The sequence below is a fragment of the Pteropus vampyrus genome, unplaced genomic scaffold (genome assembly GCF_000151845.1).
Source record: "Pteropus vampyrus isolate Shadow unplaced genomic scaffold, Pvam_2.0 Scaffold30, whole genome shotgun sequence".
Classification (NCBI taxonomy): Eukaryota; Metazoa; Chordata; class Mammalia; order Chiroptera; family Pteropodidae; genus Pteropus; species Pteropus vampyrus.
Genome location: NW_011888811.1, coordinates 12,053,894 through 12,061,907, shown reverse-complemented (window position 1 = coordinate 12,061,907; position 8,014 = coordinate 12,053,894).

Sequence of the window (8,014 nt, the reverse complement as noted above, 5' to 3'; positions counted from 1 at the left end):
GGGGTGGGTGGGGGAAGGATGAAACAAGATAATGCGCAAAAAGCACTTAAGGACGCCAAGCATATACCTGCCAAATAAAAACTACAGCGGCAGCTGGCTTTCAAGTCTACAATGATGGGATGATGGTTCTAAGGGATTTGGAATTCCTGGGGTGTCCCAACTTGGAAGATGGTGAGGTACCAAACAGCACCAGCTCAGCAAATGCAAATTAACAGCCTAGCATGCCTAGAAAGTGGGAGAGAAAAAGGCTGTAAAACAGGCTGAGGAAAACAAAAGATTGTAGTCCTCCAATTAGCAGCCTATTTCCTTACCTACATAATTTGTCCAGCACTGCCACCTGCTGGCATGAAATGAGCTTTGCAAGAAAAGATACCTTTCCTACTGGCTGGGGATTTAGAACAAACTTAATTCCGGGAAGGGTGGCGGGCGGTAGAAGCCTTACAGATGTGGGTGGGGAAGCGTGATGATGGCTTCATTAGAAAAGTTGGGGTGGAAAGAATTTGGGCTCTGGAGCTATGCGACCTAAGTTCAAGTCCCAGCTGTTCTGCTTACTAACTGTGAGACTTTGGATAAATTGTTTAACCTTCCCGGGCCTCAGTTTTCTTTTCTATGAAATGGGGATAATAATGTCTTTCTCAGTATATAATCCATTTAAAGTACCTGACATAGTTATGGACTCCATAAAGGTTACTTTTCCTTCTGGATTTCCCCTGCACATCACACCCCTGGGATTTAGATGAGGGGGCTCCTTCAGTCCCTTCCAGGAAAGGCTAGGATGCCTAGGGGCTATGTGGGCAGGGCCGGATGAGCCCAGCACTCAACCCCAGGAGAAGCTTATCATCTGTGAGCTCTGTAACCTATCCTAACCAGAAAAAGGGAGGAGAGAGAATTCTAGCTGTGGGACCCCCCAGCAGCCACCACTACGGGCTGATCCCTTCTGAAAAGCCAGTGGGAAAAGGACTCCTGGTTGTGCCGGAAGCAGCAGCCCCTCCATTTCCCTAGGGCCCTCCCAGGTCACCTTCCTCTTCCCCCTCCTGGGTGCTGACATCCTGACACAGCCTCCCTGAACTCTGGAAATGGGTGGGGTCTCTATTTTTCAGACAGTAAACTCAAGGCCCAGAGAGAAGGGAGCCCGTTTCCCAGAATCTCTTACTGACTCCTCAGTCCAAGGCTCACTAAATCCTCATGCCAATTACAGGGTAGCATTGGGAGGAAAGCTTTTCACTTCCTCCTTCCTAGGTTCTTTGGTTGGTCTAACAATTTAGTTGATGAAAGACAAATTAACACGAGAAAAATTAATTTCATACATATGGAAGCCCCATGAAAAATGGGAGACTCAAAAAAAGTGACCAAAGCAGGCAGCTTTTATACCTTTTAGACAAACAAACCGTAAATTTATGAAGAATTGACAAGACAAAGAAGTATGGACTTGGGGTAGTAAATGAGTGAGGAAGTAATAAGTATTTTTAAATTTCCTATCTCTGGTGATAAAGATGCCTGCCTTCCTTCTGGTACAGGGAGGGTGCTTTTCACATGGGAGATTTATTTGCTGCTTTGAGGGGCACAAAAGAAGTCACAGTGTCCTTATGCTGGTTGTTTCTCAAATAACTTTAAGATAATCAATATGCCAAAGTGACACATGTTAGGGTGGCAAATTCTGCTCTCCCTCAGTAGCCAGGAAAAAGATTACAGTAGTTGTCCCCTTATTCATGGGCGATATGGCCCAAGATCCTTCATGTATGCCTGAAACTACCAACAGTAGCGAACCCTATGTGTACTATATGTACACACTTAGGATAAACTTTAATTTATGAATTAGGCACAGTAAGAGACTTACAACAATAACCAATAATAAAATGGAATAACTATAACAATATACTATAATAAAAGTTACGTGAATGTGATCTCACGCACAAAATATCTTATTGTGCTGTACTCACCTTTTCACTTAAAAGAAGAGCTTTATGGCTTCTCTTTGGCACGTGCAAACTGCCAGCATCACTATTCTTCCACTCGGAGGCCATTACGAAGTAAAATGAAGGTGACTTGAGCACAAGCACTGCAAACCATACCACGACAGTCGATCTGATAACCAAGATGGCTACTACGCCACTAATGGTCGCGGGGAACACATAGAGTGCGCAGACGCTGGGTAAAGGGACGATTCACGCGAGATGGTGCGAGATTTCATCATGCCACTCAGAATGTCAGGCAATTTAAAACTTATGTTTATTTTTGGAATAAACGATTCTATTTAATATTTTCCAACCGAGGTTGACTATGGGTATCTGAAACTGCAGAAAACCGCCAATAAGATGAAACTACAGTACTATTTCCGTCACATAGTGGAAAAACCCAGATCAGAGACGACATGTAATTTATGCAAGAACACACAGCAGAATTGAGCCTTAGACTAGGCTCTCTTATTACCACCAAGTCACACATTTTTATTCTCAGTATAGATGAAAGATTGAACCAGAAGACCCCACCCCCACCCGCTCTGGTTCCCTTAGTGAACCAGCAGCCCAAGCTAAGATAGCCTCCTCCTGTCCCTGGAGCAAACCTCCAGACTTCCCACTTGTTTCTCTGTTTCAAATTTCCCTCCACTCCATCCAATATCATGCTCACTTGCATATTTGTGAAAATTTTCGTTTCTTCAAAGCTCAACTCAATTCTCATCAGCTCCAGGAAGACTCCTGCCTAGTGAGAAATAACATCACCTCAGCTTGGAGTAGGGCACTGGGGTCAGAAATGCCAGCCGTTCAATGAGCATGAGCGCCAGGCACCATGCTATGGAATGCATACACCTGTATGGTATGTATTGTGTACACATACATTATATATCTGTGCATACGTTCTCTTATTTACCCTCCAAAACTCCCTATGGGGCAGGAACCAACAATATGGCCATCTTATAGATGTGAAAACCATGTCTCAGATCACCAACGCAATGCACTTAAGCTTATCAGAAAGGCTGTCGTACTGAAGAGAAAGGCTGTGGGGGGTGGGGCGGATACTGAAATGCAGTGGGAGGAGGCGGAAGTGTTACGGGGGGAGCAGGTTTCAGAGCAACATGAAAAGATGTGGAAGTAAGAAGAAAACTAAAACCCCATGAGAACCTATGGTCAAAGGGACCCAGGGTCCAGAACACCACAGGATAGTCCTTTTTTCTTGTGTGACAGCCGCTGGTTAACTAGCACAGAATTTTGACAAGCCTTGCCTCAATTAATATGATAATCTCAGATGGATAGGATCGTCATTCTACACAGAAAGAATCAAAGTTTGAGTAAACCCCAACAAAGCTCACACAGTCCAGAGTGGGACTGGGACCTGAAGCAAGCTGGATTCTGGAATTTGTGCTTCCTAGTACACAACTATTACTTACGATGTCACTTAGAATATGTTTACATACAAAGCTCCCTCCACTCCTGGCCTGGCCCATTGTCACAGAGCCTGCCCTGCCATTATTCTGGATGTCAGTACACCCTCTTAACGCTCAGTCAACTCTGACGTTCCAGGGCTCTTGGGTAGGTGTCAAAATGAGCCTCTGGATAAACAGAAAGGAGGTGGGGGAAGATGGTAAAAGGGCTCAGAGAAAGGAATGGACATCCACTTGCTCAGTGAAGGTCTGTGGGCCCCTCTGCAGGTGTTGGGGTTAGAGTAAGAACAAGACGAACATGACCCCTGTTCAACAGAAATGCTTCCTTCCTCCCAAGCTTGCTGAGGGTTAGTCATGGAGGAGGAGAGCCCAGAAGGGCATATTCTACCCTAGGATCCTGATGGCCAATGGGATGGGCACATCCTGGGCCTGGAGCCCCATCTCATAAGTTGCTTTGGGCTCTACCACTTTCTACAGCCAGAGAGGGGCAAAGGGGGTCAGGGCACCTGTCAGGGGCTTACCTGCTGCTGCTGCTGCTGCCGCCCCCAAGAGTTCTGTCACCTCTTGCCACCTTTCCAGGCCCAGCTCTGAGAGCACCTTCCCAAGATGGTCTCCCCACCACCCCAACCTGAAAGCGAGTTCTCCCTTCTCTGCAGTCCTACAACCCATTGCTTCATCCCCCACCGTGTCTGTCCATCTGATCCATCCAAACAAGACCCCAGGAAGGAAGCAGGTTCTGATTTCCTCAGGGACTCCTCCAGAGCCTAGCACCTGAGAGATACTAAAAACATTTTCTAAAGCAAGGGGTGTTTGAATGAGTGAGTGAGTGAGTGAGTGAGTGGATAGGTAGGTGAGCTAGCAAGCAAGGTCAAGCAGGACCTAGGACAAGAGCCCACTGCTCCATGGTCTTGACCCTGTAAATGCAGCTGGTTAGTGACAGGGCATCATGAAGTCCAAGAGGAAGGAAAAACATGGGTAGTTTGGGTCTATCTGCCTTGTTGACCCTAGAAACCACTTGGCAGGTAAGCCATCAAATGCAAACAAAGAGCAGTAGTTCTGTGTCCACAGGAAGCACTATGAACACAAGTAATTGTGGGCAGCAGTGACTTGGTTAGCCAGTGGGTTCGGGCAGCATTTCTCAAAGAAATTTCCATGAAAGTCTAACTTAAGAGATGATCTATGAGAATAGAGCCCTGTGGTCAAATTTGTTTAGTGAATAGAACACATTTCTTCCCTTCTTATACGTTCACAGCACAGAACCCCCAGCATGTCAAGGTTCTGCAAAGATAACAGTTTAATCTAGTACTTGTCACGCTTTATTTTCCCTAAGTAAAACGTATTTAACGTCCCCAAGGAAGGAGCATGCTACAGGGTGGCATACTTAGAAAATGGAATGTTCTGACTCTCAAGGAGGCCCTTTATAATGGTATGGGAGGCCTTCCCTTCATTCTTCTTCGACTCTCCTGCTGGAAAAAAAAAAAAAAATCTGTATTATAGAAATTACAGCCTTAAGATAAAAGGACAAAGTTCCAACAGTGGACTTTTAGGTATTGGCCAGCAAAGTGCAAAGGGGGAGGAATCTCCCACGAAATCTCCTTTGTCCTCTGTCACTGATAACAGTTATGAACTTTAGCAAGTGACTTGACTGTTTTGTGCCCCAGGTGTTCTGTAAATGGTCACAAAAATCACATCAGTTGCTAGATAGCAAGTACTTAGAATAGAACCTGGAAAATCCACAGCATTCTATATTATAAATAGCTCTTATTATCTGAAACAATAGGAACTGAGTGATTTCCTTTTTCACTCACCCAGTAATCATGATGGCTTATAACTTAGTATAATAGCCCTTTATATGACATAATTATGGAGCAAAATACACTGAAGGACAACAGAGACAATAGGTACTAGGGAAGTTCAGAAAGGGAAGGATTCATGTGTGCTGCAGGGGCATTAGAAAGGCTTCCTGGAGGAGTGGATAGGTGAGCAGGGCTTGGCCTGAGCAGAGACAGGAGGGACAGCACCCGGAAGGGAAGAGCATCGTGTGAACGTCATCCTGGCAGTGCCAGTGGGCACAGCCTGAGCAGGAAGACTGCCACTGACAAGACACCAGCCAACCACTGGGAGTTGGCGGCTCTGTTGATGTTTTCCAAGGAATAGAGTCATCTCTGGGTCCCAGAGGTAAGAAGTGACAGATGGTCTGCTGAGCAGAATGGAGTGTTGGCTTCCTCGGCTTGCAGCATTTGCTCCTGGACAGATCTGTGAGTGTCCACGGCCCTTTCCCAAACCCTTCTAAGGCCAGGTTGGTTGGCAGTCACATCTTTGCAAGAGGCAGAAACCCACTGAAGCTTTCTCAAGTGTAAAGGTGGTTGAGGGAAGATTCCAGGGTATTTCAGGGAAAGCAAGGGCAGGGAGGCCAGGTAGACCTAGGGAAAAACTGAAAAAAGACTAAGTACCAGGACAGGGCCTCTGTCTTTTTCTCTTTTATCATTTGTCTCTCTGTATCAATCAATCAATCAATCTCTCTCTCTCTCTCTCTCTCTCTCTCTCTCTCTCTCTCTCTCTCTCTCTCTCTCCCCCCCCCCCCCCCCCCTCCTCTATTCCATTTTCTCCCTCTCTGTGTGTTTATAGCTCTCTCTCTCCAGCTCTTTGCATATCTTAATCCCTCTCTGATCTTAATTCCAATCTCTTTCACCTCTCTTTTTCATTGTACAGTCTCCCACATCTGGTCTGTTTCTCTCTGTAGCCCATCTTTCTCTGGCTGCTCCTCAACAGGAGGGACATCGGTGGAGTTGAAGTACTATGAAAGGCATCAATGAGGAGGCGGTACTTTATGTTCCAGCCCTGAGTGGGGAGGACACGAGGTGGCCATTCTTCTAATCTTCTGGCTTCAGAACCTGGGGCTTCCTAGCAGAGTCTAGGCTTGAACTTGTTTCTCCTGTCCAGATCCTACTTATTTCTGGGAGGTGAGTGAGTACAAGTTCAAGAGAGCCCTCTGAGTGCAGTGAGGGCACAAGTTGCTGTGGGAGAACTCGGTTCAGCCCCGACACTTGGAAGCACTCCCACTGACCTAGAATCCAGCCGGTGTAATGGGAGAGGTGGAGGAGGAGAAGTTTGCACTCCTGTCCCTGCTTCCTTGATCTGGACACAAGATCCATGGCCTCTAGTTTAAATGAGGCCCAGAGAAGCAGCTCCAGGAAGAGGCTGAAATTGTTCCCTGCTTGGGTCTTGAGCTCTCAGTGCAGTGATCAAGACTGACCAGAAGATGGAGCCAAACACCCTGAAACCTAAACAATTTTACTTGTGGATTAAGCAGTTTAGAACTACAAGTGCAGAAAGTAAACCACAAAGGTGGTGAGAGACTTGCTCAAGTCTCTTACCTGCTCAGTAGCAGGGCTTGGATCCAACTCCCATCGCCAGGGGGTTGCATCTTATGGGGCCAGCAAGTATCCTACCCCACTCTCCTCTCTGCTCATGCCAAGGGATTCTGGCAAGCTGAGCTCCTCCCACGATGCCCTAATCTAGTTGAGATACCTCCTCTGTGTTAAGTTGATGGGGGCTGGGGAGGGCCCTGAGGGTGCTACAGTGTGCACTTTAAGTGGATGGGCTCAGGACTTTCATGTGGTTTATGTGTGGGTAGGCAATATGGTCAAACACTCAATATTTGAAACCCTCCTGCACCTAACCACCCACCCCAAAGCCATATTGATCTTGACTTTGGGCAAGCCTCTTTAGCCGTCAAGACCGGTTTCTCATCTGTAAATTAGAATGATACTACGAACCTATTGGGTTGCTTAGGGGGTATATTAAATCACTGAGAACAGCCCTGAGCACCATGACTGTGGTATAGCAGAGGCTCAATAAATACTAGGGTTTTGTTGTTGCTAGGACACTATGTTAAAAATGATCTAAATGGAACAATAAAGCAAAGATGAATGCAATAGGTTTGACTTGTGTTAAAGCGGATATTTCATCGTGTGACATTCTTTCTTCACTCGCTCTCCCTTGCCTGCTCTTCCTCCTGGGCTCCCATGGCAGCTGATTCCTGCAATTAATTGAAGCTTTTCTTCTTTTTCTTCGTGATCATCTCCTGGTTCTGTGTGACAAGGAGAAGAAAAGTCAAGCCTTGCCAAGGGAAGTGGAAGGGGCTGCATAGCCAAAGCACACGGTAGCCCCCGGGGAGGTCATGGGGCTCCCGAGCCCTGACCTCATACTCTACTTCGCACCCTGAATTCCTCCAGAGTTCACCTGCCATTCTCTGCTGTTTCCATCTCCCTCTCCACTACAGGCGCAACCTCCTCATCCCTTCGTGCCTCTGACCTTTTCCTACAGACTTCTCAGTACCCAGTGGACAATTTTCTCTTCCCAGAGCCCGCACCAATCACTGAATTCCAGCACAGGATTCTATGGTGTCGGTTTCACAGGTACAGATGTTGCTCCAGAGACCCAAAGTTTCTTTTCGGGGACAGAGATGGCACTTTTTCCCCTTGTCTCCTCTAAAATGTCCGGGTCAAGGCCAGAAACCCAGACTGCTTAGGGCAGTGGAAGGAGCACTGTGCTAGGAGTCAAGAAACCCTGGTCAGAGGTCTGGCTCTGCTCTGACAGCTGTCTGACACTGGGCACTCCTTCCAGTGTCAC